We start from the raw sequence: 16,251 nt of genomic DNA on the forward strand, positions 1-16,251 counted from the left end.
TTCCTTTATTTAGTTATTTATTTTAACCAGTTCAAAGCCTTTATTGGGGAGGTCCAAGCAGGTGGGCTGAGTCTGGAGTGACTGCAGGCCCGAGCAGAAACAGAGCAGGGTTTCTAAGGGGTGGGAGAGTTGGCGGGACTCTCAAAAGTCCCAATGGAGCTAGTGATAGGGAAGTAGGCTCTGAGAACAGGGAAACCGCTAAAATCTTGTCAGCAGAAAAAGATATCTTGGTTAAATAGGATAACTGCAGGGCATAGGCAGTTACTAGGGCCAGATTTATTGGGGGGCTTGCTGCAATTAGATGTGAATTCCCGGAATCCAGGTCTTATGCCTAAGATTCCTGCCTTCGTTTTACTGCTTCTGGGGAGTTGGGTCGAAGGTCTGTTTTCTGAAACTTCTTTGGGCTGATGTTAGGATGTAGAGCTGCCTTTATATTTCTTCTTGAGGTATTGGTTGATACGGAAGGGTATGGAGTAGGAGGACGTCACCAACAGCTTGGTTTGTGGCAGCTTGCACTGTCCTGAGGAGAAAACTTATTAGAAGGTGTAGGAGACAGGTTAGTATTATTGGGGTTATTAAGGGTATTAGCAAGGCTCAGAGGGGAGAGGAAAAATAGGAGAAGATCTCAAGCCAGGAGGAGTCACTGGCAGCATTTATTTCTGCATGTTTTATGATGTCAATGTTTTTTTAAAACTTTTAAATCTTTTACAACCTGCCCACTAGTGTTGACATAAAACAGCACATCAATTTAACAAAGTGCATGTTCCACCTGCTTCAGTAGTTAAGGAGGAGAGGCAAGGCTCTCTCTCTAAAAATACCAGTGGGGGGAGGTGGGCGTGGAAGTAGGCTGTCCTGCCCTAGAATGGGCCCCCTACTCCCGCCCTGCTCTACTTAGGGCAGGGGCTGGAGCAAAGTGGCTGAGATTACACGCTCAGGCCTCAGGCATCCGCTGAAAACCAGCCTGAGTTTAGAAGTATCACTTTTTTTCCTCTGCGTTGGAGAGGCCAGCACCCTGCTCTTTCTTCAACCAGTAATAAGCTTGAATAGCGAGTTAATTATCCTGTTGTTTCTAGGACTTAGTAGCTTCTAGGTCTAGAAGTTACAGTGTTTCAAAGATTTACCTCCATATTCTTTCTTTCCCTGCTTTCTGTCACTTCCTTAAGTCCTTCTTTCTTTCTTCCTTCCCTTCTCTTTTTCAATTCCTTTCTTTTCCTGCTCCCTCACAATCTTTCTTCCATTTACACTGACCATCTATGACTTACACGAACCCTCTGCAATGTAAGCAATCTTCTGCAATATACATAGTCTTCTGTGCAAGACGCAACATTCTAAAATAAGGGAGATGAATTTTCTTTGAAAGTTAATCAGGAAACGAATACAGAAAAAAACTTTATTATGTTGGCAGATATACACAGTGCTCAGAAGTGAGATGTTTTGTAATGTCATAACCTTGACAGCAGCAGGGGCTGGAGAAGAAGGGGAGAGATCAGGCTTGGATGACTTTGATCACTTCAGTTTAAGAGTACCAGATTTTTTCTTCTGTATATTGAGGGAGGTGTGAGATTTTTCCCTTTCTGTACTCTTGTTCCTAAAGTGGGTGCAGTGGGACCAAGCCTAATTTGAAACTGAAGTTAAATGCAAGACTTGGGTCAGGCAGGTAAGGAATAGCGTCCCCTCCTACTAGGGGGATAGTGATCAAAAGCATGGCCTTAGGGGATTAGACGGCCACTTGGCTGGAAAACAAACACAATTACTTTTTAAAGCAGATAGTTATGGGGGGGCGGTAAAGAGGTAAATGGAGCAGCCAGAGAAAGGGGGAAAAAAAGACTGAGTGAGGGAATTTGAGCAAAAAGGCCTAGTTAGGAGAACAGGACCTGGAAAAGCCAGGACTTTCCAACTACAGGCTAAAATCTTGCTTCTCCTCTTGAGAACTAAACCTAAGTGGGGAATGCACCACAAAGATGGGACAGTGAGATTGCTTTTACAGAGTGCCTCTCACTGCGTGGGCTTCTGCCTGTGGCTGGCAGGAAACCTCGCATTCGGCCCTGGTCCATGTCCCAGGTTATCCTCTCATGGATGTCCTTCTTTGCAGTGAGCACCCTGGTGGCTTTTAAATGCTTGACCTGTGCCCACGGGGTGCAGCAATTTCTTGAGAAGAAGACATTCACTTGGCAAACTAACATTGCCCCTCCTTGCAGCTCCTGCAAGGAGTATTTGGATGCAAATTGAGTTGCTAGAAGTCATCTGGGCTATAAAGAAATGCAGTAAGCTTACAATAGACCAATGATTTAAACTGACTTTTCTCCTGGCCAGGTTTAGAGGCAGAAAAGGCTAAGGAACCCCTTTGATGGGTCAAATGTGCTGTTTTGTGAGAAGGGCTTCCAAAGGCTGCTATACCTTTGGTCATTTCCCGACTCTTTTACTCTTTTACGTCTCAGTTCCTCCTGTCTAAAACAGCCAAGGGGGCTCAGAAGACCACTCCTTATTTTGAGGGTTCCCGGATGAGCCACAGTTGTATTACAGTGTTGGGAGTTCCCTATGAGGCCCCCGTACCTCCTAGGGATTGACGCTAGACACCTCTGCCAGGCCCCTACTCATGTAGGGATGCTAGAGAACTTGGACTGGATGAAGGAAGCGCCTCTTTTGTCTTCAGAGCTTGGGGGGAACCCGAGCACTCATTTCAGATTTCATTGTTTCTACCTCCAAAGACAGGTCTAGCACGTTTGAATGCTCCACCCCCAAAGTGCAGCATCTCCTTTACCCCAAAGGTGAGAGACTGTACTCACTATGTTCCAAAAGGCTAGAGACAGAGTGGAATCCGAGACATGGCAGCATTTCTGTTAAATAATGGAGGGAGGAGAGTGGGAAGTGGCAGGTGATTGGTGAGCAGAGGGAAGGAGTATCTGGGCCTTAAGCTTGACTAGAATACCTCAGCAAAAACATATTCTTCTAAGGAGCACGGAAGGACAGGAATAGTGGACGGTTGCGAGACTATGCAGTCAACTGTGAGAAACACCTCCATCCCATCCAAAACTCAACAAATGGACGTGGAGACAAAGAGTACAGCGAAAGTGAGGCTTTAATGGAGGCCTTACAAGACCGGGTGTCTGTCTGGTATGCTGGCACACCCAGTGGAGGCACAGCAGGATTTTTATTCCCTAGTGCGGGGGTCTCTTCCCCCAGTTTCTCATTGGCTGAGTACTGTGGGAGGTACAATCTTTCTGATCGTGTTTAAAAATGATTGGCTATCCCCTCCTCTCTTTGTTCTCCAAGGCATTTACAGCACGTTGCAGAAATCCCCAGCTCCTGTCACACCTTCTCTCATGTATCCTGTTCCTTTTTTGTTCTTCAGTTTCCTCAGAGACCCTCTAACCAACATTTTGCGGTTTTGGCATGCCTACTATGCTGTTTGTGCAAGCTGACCACCAGTTGTTTTCCATTAACTGTACCACCCTGAAAATAAGACTATTAACATCTCTCTATTCTTATATCAACCCAAACAATCAAGATTGAGGAACTGGTAAGTGGCCCAGTGTATCAATAAGAAAAGATATTGGCTTCCCTGTTACTGATAGAGCTACCCAATGTTCCATCCTGAATACAGGCATGGGGCTCATGCAGCCCCTGGGCAGCTTCGGTCCTCCACTGCTAGTCCCAGGAGCTCTGGGAGGTCAGAGCCAGGAGTCCGTCCCAGGCGGGTAACCAATATCCCTGCGCCTCCTCTAGTGTGCACAGCAGGCACAGCCCTGGTGGGGGGGGGGGGGCTCATGGATTTGGGCACTGTTTAGCCCAGAGTCCAGGCTTGCCGCATTTGAAGCAGCGCCCTGGAGGGGTCAGACTTTTTCCTTTTGATGGGTTAGGTCTGCCGGACTGTTTCAGAACAGAAGCCAGTAATTGGAAAGCCTGAGTTCACAATTGGGCATGCTCCTCATCTTGATGGTTAGACTTTTAAAGCCAGATTAACACATTTGGTCTGACTGGTTTGAGGGCTAGCCTCTAATTTTTGGAGCTTGTGGTGTATGTTGGGAGCTGACTGTGAAATAAAATGCATATGGAGAAAATGTTCTTGGGGAATCAGGATTTAGGTAAGTGAAACGCTGGAGGGCTTCCCTCAATCTGGCCAGGAGGCACACTATCATATGACTGTGGGCCTGTCAGTTTAGAGTACAATATTCCCTCGCTTATTGTGGGTATTACATTCCAGATGCCCCCGGCAACAGGTGAAAATCCACTAAGTAGGAACCTTACATTTATTTTAGTATTTATATATATTTTAAGGCTTTATAAACCCTTCCCCCACACTTATAAACCATTCCCAGTCCCTTATTAACCTTTCCCACTCCCTTATTAACCTTTTCCACACTTTTATAAACACTACTTATGTTCTTAAACATATTCTACAGTCTTAAACCTACATAACTTTAACCTATGTATACAGTACCACAAAATCCCATGATATAGCGAAAAATCTGCGATAATTAAATATAATATTTTTAAAAATCCTGCGACGCTGAGTCTCCCTCCACAACTAGGAAGGAATACAACTACCTTAAAACTAGAGACAACCACAACTAGGAGGGAATACAGCTACCTCAAAACGAGAAACAACCGGAAGTTCCAGGGTGTCAAACTGCATGGAAGTCTAGCAAACAAAGATATGAAGAGGAGATGCTCATCCGGACAGGTGGTAGGGCTGGAGACAGGGTGGAGAGGATGTGGTATGGTGGTGGCAGCAGCGGCGGTGGCGGCAGGCCGGTAGAGAGCCCAGTCACACGTTTTGAAAGGTCAGGAGAGACACCTGGGGAGCGTTCCCAGCTCCTCACTGGACCTCGCAGCTCATGGTCCTAGCACTGGGGAAAATCGAGCCTCATTGCTTCTGATTGTGCAGACCAGTGGGGGTTGGGGTGGAGGCAAAGACTGCTGGTCTCTCAGCAGAGTCCACTTGTTTAAAGGGCCCCCATGGTCCTAGATGGTCCGCAGACCCGCCCACCCTGGGAACGATGGCCAGGGCAATAGCTGGAGGGGCGCTGGTCCGGTGCAAAGGTGAGAGAGGTGCCTAGAAGAGGGGCGAGTGCTGGGCAGGCAGCATTGTTCCCTCTCAGACCCCTCCCCCACATACAGCGCCACAACGTGGTGAAACAGGTCACCGTGTACTGACGAATCCCTAAGGCTCCATCCCTTACAACGTAACAGGAGCGACAGCTCTATCTGGGACACGAAGGCAAACAAACACAGGAGCCTGTCAGAACGAAGAGACAGAGAAGTATGGCCCAAAAGGGGGAACGGATCAAGGTTCCAGTGGGAGAACTAAGCGATGAGGAGATAGCAAACCTAACAGATGAGGAGATAGACAACCTAACAAATGCAGAATTCAAAACACTGGTGATAAAAGATGCTCCCAGGCTTGACAGCTATGCTTGAGTATGGCAAATGCATAAGAGAAGAAGTGAAGGCTATGCTAAGTGAAACAAAGGAAAATCCACACAAAACCAATGGTGAAGGGAAGGAAACTGGGGTTCAAATCCATGATTCGGAACATAAGGAAGAAAAACACAGTCAACCAGTGCAGAATGAGGAAGCAAGAATTGAAAAAAATGAGGAAAACTTCGCAAATTTTGCGAAGGAGATGGACATACAGGTCCGGGAAGCACAGAGGGTCCTAAGCGAGTTGGACCCAGAGGGGACCACACCAGGACGCATCATGACTGAGATGCCAAAGGTGAAAGATAAAGACAGTCCTAGGGGCAACAAGAGAGAGGCAGAGAGTTGCTTACAGGGGGGTGCCTATAGGACTATCAGCTGATTTCTCAGAGGACATTTTGCAAGCAGGAAGGGATTGGCAAGCAGTATTCAATGTGATGAAAGGCAACCTGCAACCAGGATTACTCTATCCAGCAAAGCTATCATTTGGAATGGAAGGGCAGATGCAGTGCTTCCTAGACAAGGTAAAGCTAAAGGAGTTCATCATCACCAAGCCATTATTATATGAAATGTCAAAGGGACTTAAGAAAAAGAAGATCGTACAGGTGGTGACAAATATATCAATTTGCTCTTTAGCTATATTAAATTCAATTTTGCATAAAAGAAAAAGAAAAAGATCAAAACTTATGAACACTAAAATGACAACAAACTCACAACTATCAACACCTGAATCTAAAAAAGAAAAACAAAATCCAACTAAGCAAACCAGAATAGGAACAGAATCATAGGTATGGGGATCATTTGGAAGGTTATAAGCTGGGAAGGGGGAGGGAGGAAAATGGGGAAATGGTGCAGGGATTAAGAAGCAGAATTGGTACAAAATAGACAGGGGGAAGTTAAGAATAATATAGAAAAGGTGAAGCCAAAGAACTTATATGCACGACCCATGGACATGAACTAAGGGAGGTGGGATTACTGGAGGGAAGGGGCGTACTGGGCAGAGGGGAGCAAAGGCAGAAAAAAATTGGAACTACTGTAACAACATAATCAATAAAATATACTTTAAAAAAAATCCCGTGATACAGTGAGGCCGCGATAAGTGAACCGGGATACAGAGAAGGACTACTGTATTGGTATGAGGCTGGGCTGCCAGCCACACCCACTCTCTTTCCTCACTAGCTATACAGGTGGACAGAATGACAAAGAGATCTTGCCAGGTAATAGGAGACAGTGAGATATTTAAATTCCTTAATGAAATGGGTTGGGTCAGTATAGTAAGAACCAAGGCGTTGTTCTACTTGAGAGAGGTCGGAGAGGGAAAAAGCAATGTGAAGCCGAATGGGTTCCTGGAGCTCAGCAAGCTGTCTAAGACAGAGGACAGGATGAGGCTGAGAAATTGTCTCACGATGTAGTCTGGGGAAAGCGGTGGGTTGGGTTGGCCACCCCTGGGGCATTAGGAGGTGGAGGAGCATAGGGAGGAGAAGAGGAGAGGAGGCAGTCTTCTAGGGCATCTGAAGGGGTTTTAGGAGTCAGAGATGGAGTAATGGGATCAATAGGATCAGGTGGATGGGTTTTTGGGAGGGTAGAGTGAAGGAGGATGATTTGGTAAGTGGAACAGGATTGACAGAGGAAGGGGTGCTTGTGTAGGTCAAAAAAGCCTTGAATGGGTCTGGCTCAGTGGATTGAGAGTCGGCCTCCGAACCAAGTGTCGCTGGTTTGATTCCCAGTCAGGGCACATAACTAGGTTGCATGTCAGGTCCCCAGTTGGGGGCGCGAGTGAGAGGCAACCACACAGTGATGTTACTCTCCCTCCTTCTCCTTTCCCCTCTCTAAAAATAAAAAAATAAACAAACAAACAGATAAATTATTTAAAAAAAAAAAAAAAGCTTTGAATGGAGGGAATTTCACTCTACTTGCCCAGGTGGTGACAGTAGTTGTTGAGATCAGTTGATATTCGGGGCCCAAGAGTCCCTTTCTCGGGCCAAACAGACCTGTTGTCTAATTTATATTGAGGCCAGGCAGTATTACAGAGAAATATCAGTCTTTTTGTTTTGAGGGCCATTTAAGGCCTAAGTCCTTGAGGTTTCTCAGTAGTCACTCCAGGGATGGTGTTCCAGGGACGGTGTTCCACTAGGGCTTGGATTGGCCTGAATGTGAGAAGGGTGAGGAGTAAGGCCTGTCTCCCAGCTTGAGGGCCTCTCAGGGGGTGTACTGCCCTGTGATCCATCAGAGCAGTGACAGAGGAAGAGGAGAAAGGAGAGGGGTATACCTCGGTCCTCTTATCCCTCAAGGGTCCAGAACCTGGTAGCGCCTCTCACCCAGCACTGGGATTTCGGAGTGATGTGCAGTGACAACAGGAGCAGAGAGAGGGCTGGAAGTGCGGGGAGAAGCAAACTCCTTACCCTGGTAGAGATCAGCCAGTGTGGATGCAGGGACAAGGCAAATGGGTGTCCCTGAACACATCTCATTCTAGGTTTCAGCCAAAATGTTAGGCTTGTGCGAAGAAGACGGTAGGAGACATGTAAACCAACTCAAAGCCTTTATTGGGGAGGTCTGAGCAGGCCTGGCTGAGTCTGGAGTGACTGCAGCCACATAGTATGTGTTTAATGGAAAATAATTAGAATATTATGTAAATAGTCCAGTAAATAATTATCTTTCAGATCATATATTTTTTCTTTAACATTTGTGTATATTCTTGGGATGTTTTCAGAAGTAGATTTTCATATGTATCTGCCTGACCTATAGGATAAGCTGTGCAGGCTTCAGATTTAAATTCCGCAGCACCTGGAAAAAGAATTAAAGGATTATATTCTTTATCTAAAATACAAATAAGTATGTGTTAAGAAGAATGAAAACATTTATATATGACTACAATACACACACAAGATTACTATGAAATATAATTTGTCCATGGTTGCCGACTGTATTCATTGCTATTGTGGCTAAGTATCAGAGCTTCTGGTTTTTTTGTTCTTCATTCATTTAATCAACAACCATGCACTGAGTATGACAAGCACTGGAGTTACAAGGTGGAGATGACACAGTCCACCCCTGAACAATCATATATTATAAACTCAAAAGACAGATGAATGTGCAATTTCCACTCAGAGTCATATATAAGATGACAAATATTAAGGGCGCTCACTACTGGAGCACACAGAAGGGACATCCAAGTTTTGTGTCAATATTGTCAGCTATTTGATGAAGGTGATATATATATATATATCTGTAAGTGGGTAGCTGAAGAATTAGGAAAGAGTGTGCCAGAGAAACAAATGAAGCAGATGCCCAGGCTATAGGTGAGGGAGAACACTTGTGGAATTAGAAATAGTCTAGTTTGGCTAGATGCTAGAGCAAAGGGGCAGAGAAGGGTAAGTGGTATTTTGAAATAAGTCTGAATTATTTGGCAAGAACTAAATGGATTTCTGTGTTTTTATTCCATGCAAAGGAATCTGGAGTTTTTCCTGAGGGTCAAGGGTAAACCAATGACAAAGTCGATGACTGGAGATTTAAATGTTGCCCCTCAGCGACAGCTATATGAACTGTAACTGCTTGACTAAGCATTACTAGATGAGTCAGGTTATTGGGCCTTATATCTCTAGCAAAAACATGAGAGGTGGATGAAGCCCACTTTTCTGACAAGAGGTTCAGTGTGCAGGTTGACAGACCCATAGGCATGGCAGAGGAAAGGAAGGGGACAGCCAGAAACTAAAAGAGATACATGGACTTTTGAGATTTTAAAAAAGCTATGAAATGTGATAAATGAATGCAAATAAGTGTATTCTTCCTTGTGAATGTTTATGCTTTCACATTTTTCAATCCCTATGTATAAGAAAATACTTAATACAGTATGGGTTACTCAAACATGTAAATGGATGCCATTTGCTATTTATTTCAGAAATCAATAATATCAAAATTTAATTAATAAAGTATGGCAACATACCTTCTTCTAGTTCTCTAGTTAGAATTTTTTCGAACTCCTGCCGCATCTGAAATAAGTCAAGTATAATTTATAACAATGAAGTTAAACAAGAGACATTATTATAAGAATGACATATAGCTTATGAAATGTGAGCTTTAAATAATTTTATTTAATTTCTATCTATTTTTAAAAGGTTTCATTTATTTATTTTTAGACAAAGGGGAAGGGAGGAAGAGAAACATCAATGTGAGAGAGAAACATCAATCAAGTGCCTCTCACACGCACCCTGACCAGGGATGGAACCCACAACCCAGGCATGTGCCTGAACTGGAAATTCAACCAGTGAACTTTCAGTTTGTGAGAGACGACACCCAACCAGCTGAGCCAGGGCTAAATAATAATTTTAGAGACTAGCCCTAACTTGGGGATTGCGTAAATAAATAAATAAACAATCACATAAGTAAAATCAATTCCCACTAACTTTTATGAATATGTAAATGCTACTTAGATTAATCTGATAAAAGGTACAGTTGATATTGGTCTATTGAGTAAACATGACTTTAGGAAAGTGATGTTTGATCCCATTGGTACAACAAAGTTTAAACAGGTGAAGTCATATTTTACAAGGAATGCATTATTTTGCAATTGTTAGGAAAACTGCCCTTTGTAAAAGTTTAATCAGGGACTCTGCTCAAGATGGCAATATAAGTAAATGCAGTACTCACATCCTTCCACCACCACATCAAAATTGCCACTAAACTACAGAACAACCATCATTCAGAACCACCTGAAATATAGCTGAATAAAAGTCCTACAACAAGGGATTTAAAGAAGCAGCCACATTGAGGCTGGCAGGAGGGGCAGAGATGCAGAACGGGCTGGTCCCACACCCATGTATGGTGGATAAATATCGGGAAGGATATCTTGGCTGCAGATATCCTGAGAAGCGAGGTGGGTCCTAGCCCCACACCAGGGCCCCTAGACCAGTGTTCCCGTGCCAGGAAGAAAAGTCCCCATAACTTCTGGCTGTAAAAGTCAGTGGGGATTGAGGCTGAGTGAGATGGAGGGCTTCTGAGTCCCAGGCATTTTTCTTAACTGTCCCACACACAGACTTCCTTGGACTCACTCCCTTTGAGCCCCAGTACTGGGCAGCAGCTTAAGACACAAGAGACACCCAGGGAGGAACTGAATTGCCTGGCATCTGGGTAAGAGCTGGGTGGGGGGCAGTTTTCTGCCAGACAAAAGTGCTAGCAGAGGCCATTGTTCTTTTCTGAGACCCTGACCCACTACAGAGAGGACAGGTGGGCACCATATCTGAGTCTCCATCAATCAGACAGACTCACACCGTTTGCCCTGTCCTGGTTATTCCCTGAGACCCCACTCCACCCAACCAGTGGGCCCACCTAAGCTGTTTATAGTGGCTTTTTAAAAAATATGAATGGCCTGTCTTGGCTCATGCTTCAGACTTTCCTAAAATACCTCAAACAAGCAGCAGCTGGCCTCAGTATGCCCTGTACCTATCACTAAGTGGCCTCAACCTAGCACTAGCAGCAGCTGGCCTTGGTTGGCATCTTGTCCTTACCTAAGCACCCTGAAGCCCAGCATAAATAGATGGCTTTTTACAGATTTATTTGTAGCTCATGCCAGTTGGCCCTGGCAGAACACAGGTGGCAGCTGACCCTGAACCTTCCAAGAGGCCCCAGAGCCCGCGCTCCCGTTGGATATATCCAGACCACACTGAAGCAACCATCCGACCACTCAACATGTGAAACACTGAAGGGGCAGACTCAACTGGCACCAGACCCCAATGAAGTAAGTCCTGCGCTGTGGGGTGGGCCGCTGCACAGCTGATCCTCCACAGTGGTTGGTGGTCGCAGCCAGTCCTTGCAGCCAATGGGCCTGAGAGTAAATATCTTCCATTGATGTGCCAACACCAATCAAGGCTCAACTATAAAAGGAGGGAGTATAGAGCCCACACAAGTGGCACGCCTGGAGTGCCAAGCTTGTGTGATCAGGGAGGTTGTGTCGCTGGACCCTGCAGAACACCTACTACATAAGGCTACTCTACCAAGCCTGAGAGATGTAGCAGCTCTACCTAATTCATAGAAACAAACATAGGGAGGCTGCCAAAATGAGGAGACAAAGAAACATGTACCAAATGAAGGAACAAAGCAAAACTCCAGAAAAACAACTAAACAAATGAGACAAGAAATCTACTAGACGCAGACTTCAAACACTGGTTATAAGGATGCTCAGTGAACATAGTGAGAACTTCAATAGCATAAAAAAGGACATGGAAATCATAAAAAAGAACCAGACTGAAATGAAGAATAATTTGCAGAGAGTTGACTCAACAGGACAGTGGATGAAGCTGAGAATCAAATCAGCAAAAGATACCCAATCAGAACAGCAAATGAAAAAATAATCCAAACAAATGAAGATAGTATAAGGAGCCTCTGGGACAACTTTAAGCATACAAACATTCACAGCACGGGGTTGCTGGAAGGAGAAGAGACAGAGCAAGAAATTGAAAACCTATTTGAAAAATGACAGAGACTTCCAAAACTTGGTGAAGGAAATGGACATACAGTCCAAGAAGCACAGAGTCCCAAATAAGATAAACCCAAAGAGACCAACACCAAAGGTTAAAGACAAAAAGAGAATCTTAAAACCAGCAAGAGAAAAGTAGTTACCTATAAAGGAGTTCCCATAATACTGTCAGCTGATTTATCAACAGAAACTTTTCAGGCCAGAAGGGATTGGCAAGAAATATTCAAAGTGATGAAAAGCAAGGACCTATAACACATGTGAAATGTGCAAGAGTCTTGTTAGATTCAGTGCCAAGGTTTTTATGGCACACTAATCACACAGGCATCTTCCCCATAGCATGTGCCAAAATACAAGATTCCCAGAAGGAAAGGAAGTGTTCAGCATGAACCCCACTGTTTGTACAAACAGTTTGGGTATAGTGAAACATTCTTATCAGTTAGGGAATGGTGGGAACCCTCCCCAGATTCAGGTTTCCAGACACCAACCAAGGCCAGATATTGAAGCAGGACTTTCTAAGGATAGCAGCCTTAGGCCTGCTGTATGAAATTGTTCTGCACAGCAGCTATAGCCCTGACTTAATTTCTGGTGTTGTCTTAAAATTTATTTAACACAGATTTAAAGAACACAGATTGAGGAACTATTATGTCATGCACTGTGTTAGGAATACAAACACTGACAAACACTTGAACATAAAAAAACTGTAAACCAGAGAAATCTCATCTGTTATGAAATTGTCTGAAATAAATTTTTAAGTTTTCAGTTCTAAGAAGAAGATCTAATGAATATCCGTTCAATGATATCTGTATTTTATAATATCATTAAATAACACAATTGAAAGAAATTATAAATTACTTCTGAGGTATTGGACAAACATTAACTAAAATGTGAAAAGTCAAGGTAAAAATTAGCAAAACAGATATGGAGTAATCTACAGTACAATGGAATCAAGTGGGCAATGCTAAACTTCATGTAATGGTAAGAGAGGCAACAAATTAAATATCATGAAAGATGAGAAAATATGCTTCAATAACCAGTGCAACTAAAGTCACAGACTTAGGTGATATGTTATTATAATTATTGTCTTTAAAGTTAGAATAACAATGCTGGGTAAGAAATTCACAGTATAAACAGTCCAAGATGTTAAATAAAGCTTGTATAAATAAAAATAGCAATTAAGAATATTCTCTCACATAAGATGACCAAAATTTTAACTTAAAAATAGAAATTAATCCATTTAGTGTTACAAGATTATTTAATTCATAAAAAGGATTTATCTCAGTTTCATTTAAACAATAAATACCCAATATGCTTAAGTACTTGGATATCAATCATTCACTTATTCTTAAGCGTGGAAAAATCAGGGTGCAGCAAAATTTTTAATTTGTTATGAAGCGTCACCAAACTAAAACCCATTACAAAGTAAACCAAAGCATCGCCCAGTATACCATAAGTTATTAGGCAGTAATATTTAGTTTCTAAAATTGAAATTATATGTAGCTTTAAAAAAATTTTTAAATGTGTCAGTTTAGCTACATTTGTTGAGTAAAGTTAATGATAGGCATCTCTTTAAAATGAGAGATCTGGGGACTTAAAAACGATTGTAGAATTTATGTCTCCTTTCTATATTAGCACAAATAATTAAGGCCTTTACTCAGTGTGCATTAGTCAATTAAACAACTTGGAATTTCACCAAATTAAACACTAAAATTATATCAGAAATCTGAAGCCCAAGGGAAAAAAGATACTATAACTAAGCTTGGCCAAGTAAGTCTCCATGCTATTATTTGAAGTCCGCGGCCTTAAAGTAGGAATCAAGTTTTCTTTTGGAGTATAATTTCCATAGAGTACAGAACTATTACTAAGATTTCCAACACAAGGCATCTCCAGGACTAGCCTTGTATTAGGAGTGTTGAGTAAAAATCTGTTACGCACTTTCTGCAGGAGAAGTTCAGTGTTGACTTCAGCTAGCCTCTCGTTAGTCCTGTGAAGATTGTAAAAATAAATGCTTAGTATTTCATTTTTCCCTAAGTGACTTGCATTTTTTAAAGTTGCTGCAGTAGTAAATGGAATTTCCCATTAAACAGCATTTTAACACTGAAAATGTGTAGGAGTAGACCTACTATATACAAGTTTAAGTCCTAAATTGTTCTAAAGAAGTACATATGCTTGAGGGGGGACTGTGGGGGTTCCCGACGAATGAGTAATCCAAAGCAGGGAGGGGAGAGAAATGGCTATCAGTGATGTACGAGGCTTAACAGGTAATACTTGCTGCCTTCTGGAAGGGCTGTACTTACAAGATTCTTGAGGATTACCTTGGACATATTTAGTAAACAAGTTTAGAGACTTAAAAAAATCCTTCATAGACATTGTCAAGCGTTTGCTTTCACCACCCTTGTGCAAATCACTCATTACCTTGGAGATTTTAACCACTTGGCACTGAGGCATGATTTAGAGCAACAACCTCTAAGGGAGAACAAGGTAGCCTAGTTGGTGATCAGAATGAACCAGAACAGCTCCAGAGGCAATTATAACGTTGTTACCAAGGCACTGGAGGGGAATCTGCCCTTTCTGTCTTTCACACCCCCCTCAGACAGACCACCTTACTATTTTTAGCCACTTTGTCTATGATGCTGCCCTTCACCCCGATATTAATCTTTCCCTATTTAACATGTATGCCTTTATGTAGAGTACAAAAACTATAAAGGATAGTTAGTCTCAAGCCGCCCTCTAGTGATAATAACAAAGATCACAATCAAGAAAATAAATTTGCCAAACACCAGAATGTGCCCAGTATTGAACCTTTTGGGTTTAAGTTGTTTTCTTTCAAAAAATAGTTAAACTCATTAACATTTCTATTTAGGGAAATTGCAACAAGCAATTTTATAATAATATCACTGTCTAAATTATAAAGCTTCAGAAACACCTAGCTTAAAGACTAGTAGATCAGGTTAACTATATGAAAACGGGGGGAAAAAGCCATGTAAAATTTAAAATGGGGGAAGAGATGCAAACTGTTCTGGAAAAACATTTTAAAGATAAGTTCATTTACTAACATAATTTTCCAAATGACACTACTTAGTGAGCTTCCACTTCCTACTAATCTCATAAACCTGGTTAGATAAAAATTATGCTTTTGAAACTAATTAATGAGGTAAATTTGTTTTCCCTGATTCCATGTTTTGACTTACTTCTTTAGTCCAGATTCTAGAGCTTCATTTCTGAGTTCCAACTGCCTTATTACTGAAGCATTATGAGTCTCTCTTAACTGCTCCCGATGTTCTTGAGATGTTGCTTGTGTCTAAAGCAAATAAGCAGAATATATTTTAAAAATAAGTATAATCTGAATAATTATACTTATTTTCTTTAGTTTTGAGTCAATGATTCAGAGAGCATCTTTAAACATAAAAAAGCTGAAGTTTAAAATATTTGTTAACAATGTCACAACTAAATTATAATTATAAAGTTACATCTTTTATTAGTACTCTTGCATTCTGATAATTCAAAGAATAGCAGAATCAATGTAAAATTTTAAGAATTGCATAACAATAATGGTATAATTTTAAAATTGCAATTTATTTTTTATTCCTAATATTCTTGTTTTATATCAACTGGTCTTTAAAATAAAATTATCCTCTAGTAAGAATTATTTTGAAAGAGCAATTTAGTAATAACAATGATAGAAATTGAAATACTGAAAGGGAGAAACATTCTACCTTCCTTCCTTAAATTTACAAAACAAATTGCTATTAAAAGAAGGAAACATACAATGTCTATTTCCAAAACGTAATCTGCAGTGAAATGAATTACTTTAAATATCAAGAAATTAACCTGTAAATATAGATAGACTTCTTTAAATTTTTCTTCTATATCCTGTCTTAGTCTTTCTTCAATCTTCTGTTTATACTGTGCTATTTCACTGTTTTCTACCATATGCATTTCCATATGTCTTTTGAAGTTTATTTCTTGTTTCCACTTCATTTTTTCATCCTTTAGTTTTTCATATTCTTTTTGCATTTCTTTCAGAGATAATAACTCCTGTTGAAGAAGTTTATTTTTTTCATCCAGACATAGATATCTTAAAGATGCAGTTTCCAGTTCTGCTGTAAGGTGATCATTCTGCATGAATAAAATAATATAGTTTGGTTATGAAGGTGTAGACTGAGAACAGTCTAACTCAACACAAGTATCAAATTTTGAAACAAATTCAGTTGCAATAAAGTTATTGGTACTGTAGTAGAGACTTATAATGTGAAATTTTTAATTACTCAGAATAAAAAACAAAGTTAAAAAGACCAGAAGTCACAACAAAATATATTTAATGTTATTGTCTTTGTCACAGAATGTCTGCATTTCATTTT

The 16,251-nt window shown here is 41.5% G+C and overlaps 2 long non-coding RNA genes across 2 annotated transcripts; both read right to left on the reverse strand.

Annotated features, from left to right (window-relative positions):
* Positions 1-7,943: 7,943 nt before the first annotated feature.
* Positions 7,944-12,135, reverse strand: LOC150019911 (uncharacterized). Its single transcript, XR_016509094.1, has 3 exons — positions 12,037-12,135; positions 9,365-9,410; positions 7,944-8,205 (listed from the first exon to the last, which is right to left on the reverse strand). It is a non-coding gene; the product is annotated as an uncharacterized LOC150019911 (long non-coding RNA).
* A 1,645-nt stretch (positions 12,136-13,780) lies between these two features.
* Positions 13,781-16,006, reverse strand: LOC150019912 (uncharacterized). Its single transcript, XR_016509096.1, has 3 exons — positions 15,722-16,006; positions 15,082-15,191; positions 13,781-13,874 (listed from the first exon to the last, which is right to left on the reverse strand). It is a non-coding gene; the product is annotated as an uncharacterized LOC150019912 (long non-coding RNA).
* Between the last annotated feature and the right edge of the window lie 245 nt (positions 16,007-16,251).

The sequence above is a fragment of the Furipterus horrens genome, unplaced genomic scaffold (assembly GCF_987537825.1).
Source record: "Furipterus horrens unplaced genomic scaffold, mFurHor1.1.pri manual_scaffold_2, whole genome shotgun sequence".
Lineage (NCBI taxonomy): Eukaryota > Metazoa > Chordata > Mammalia > Chiroptera > Furipteridae > Furipterus > Furipterus horrens.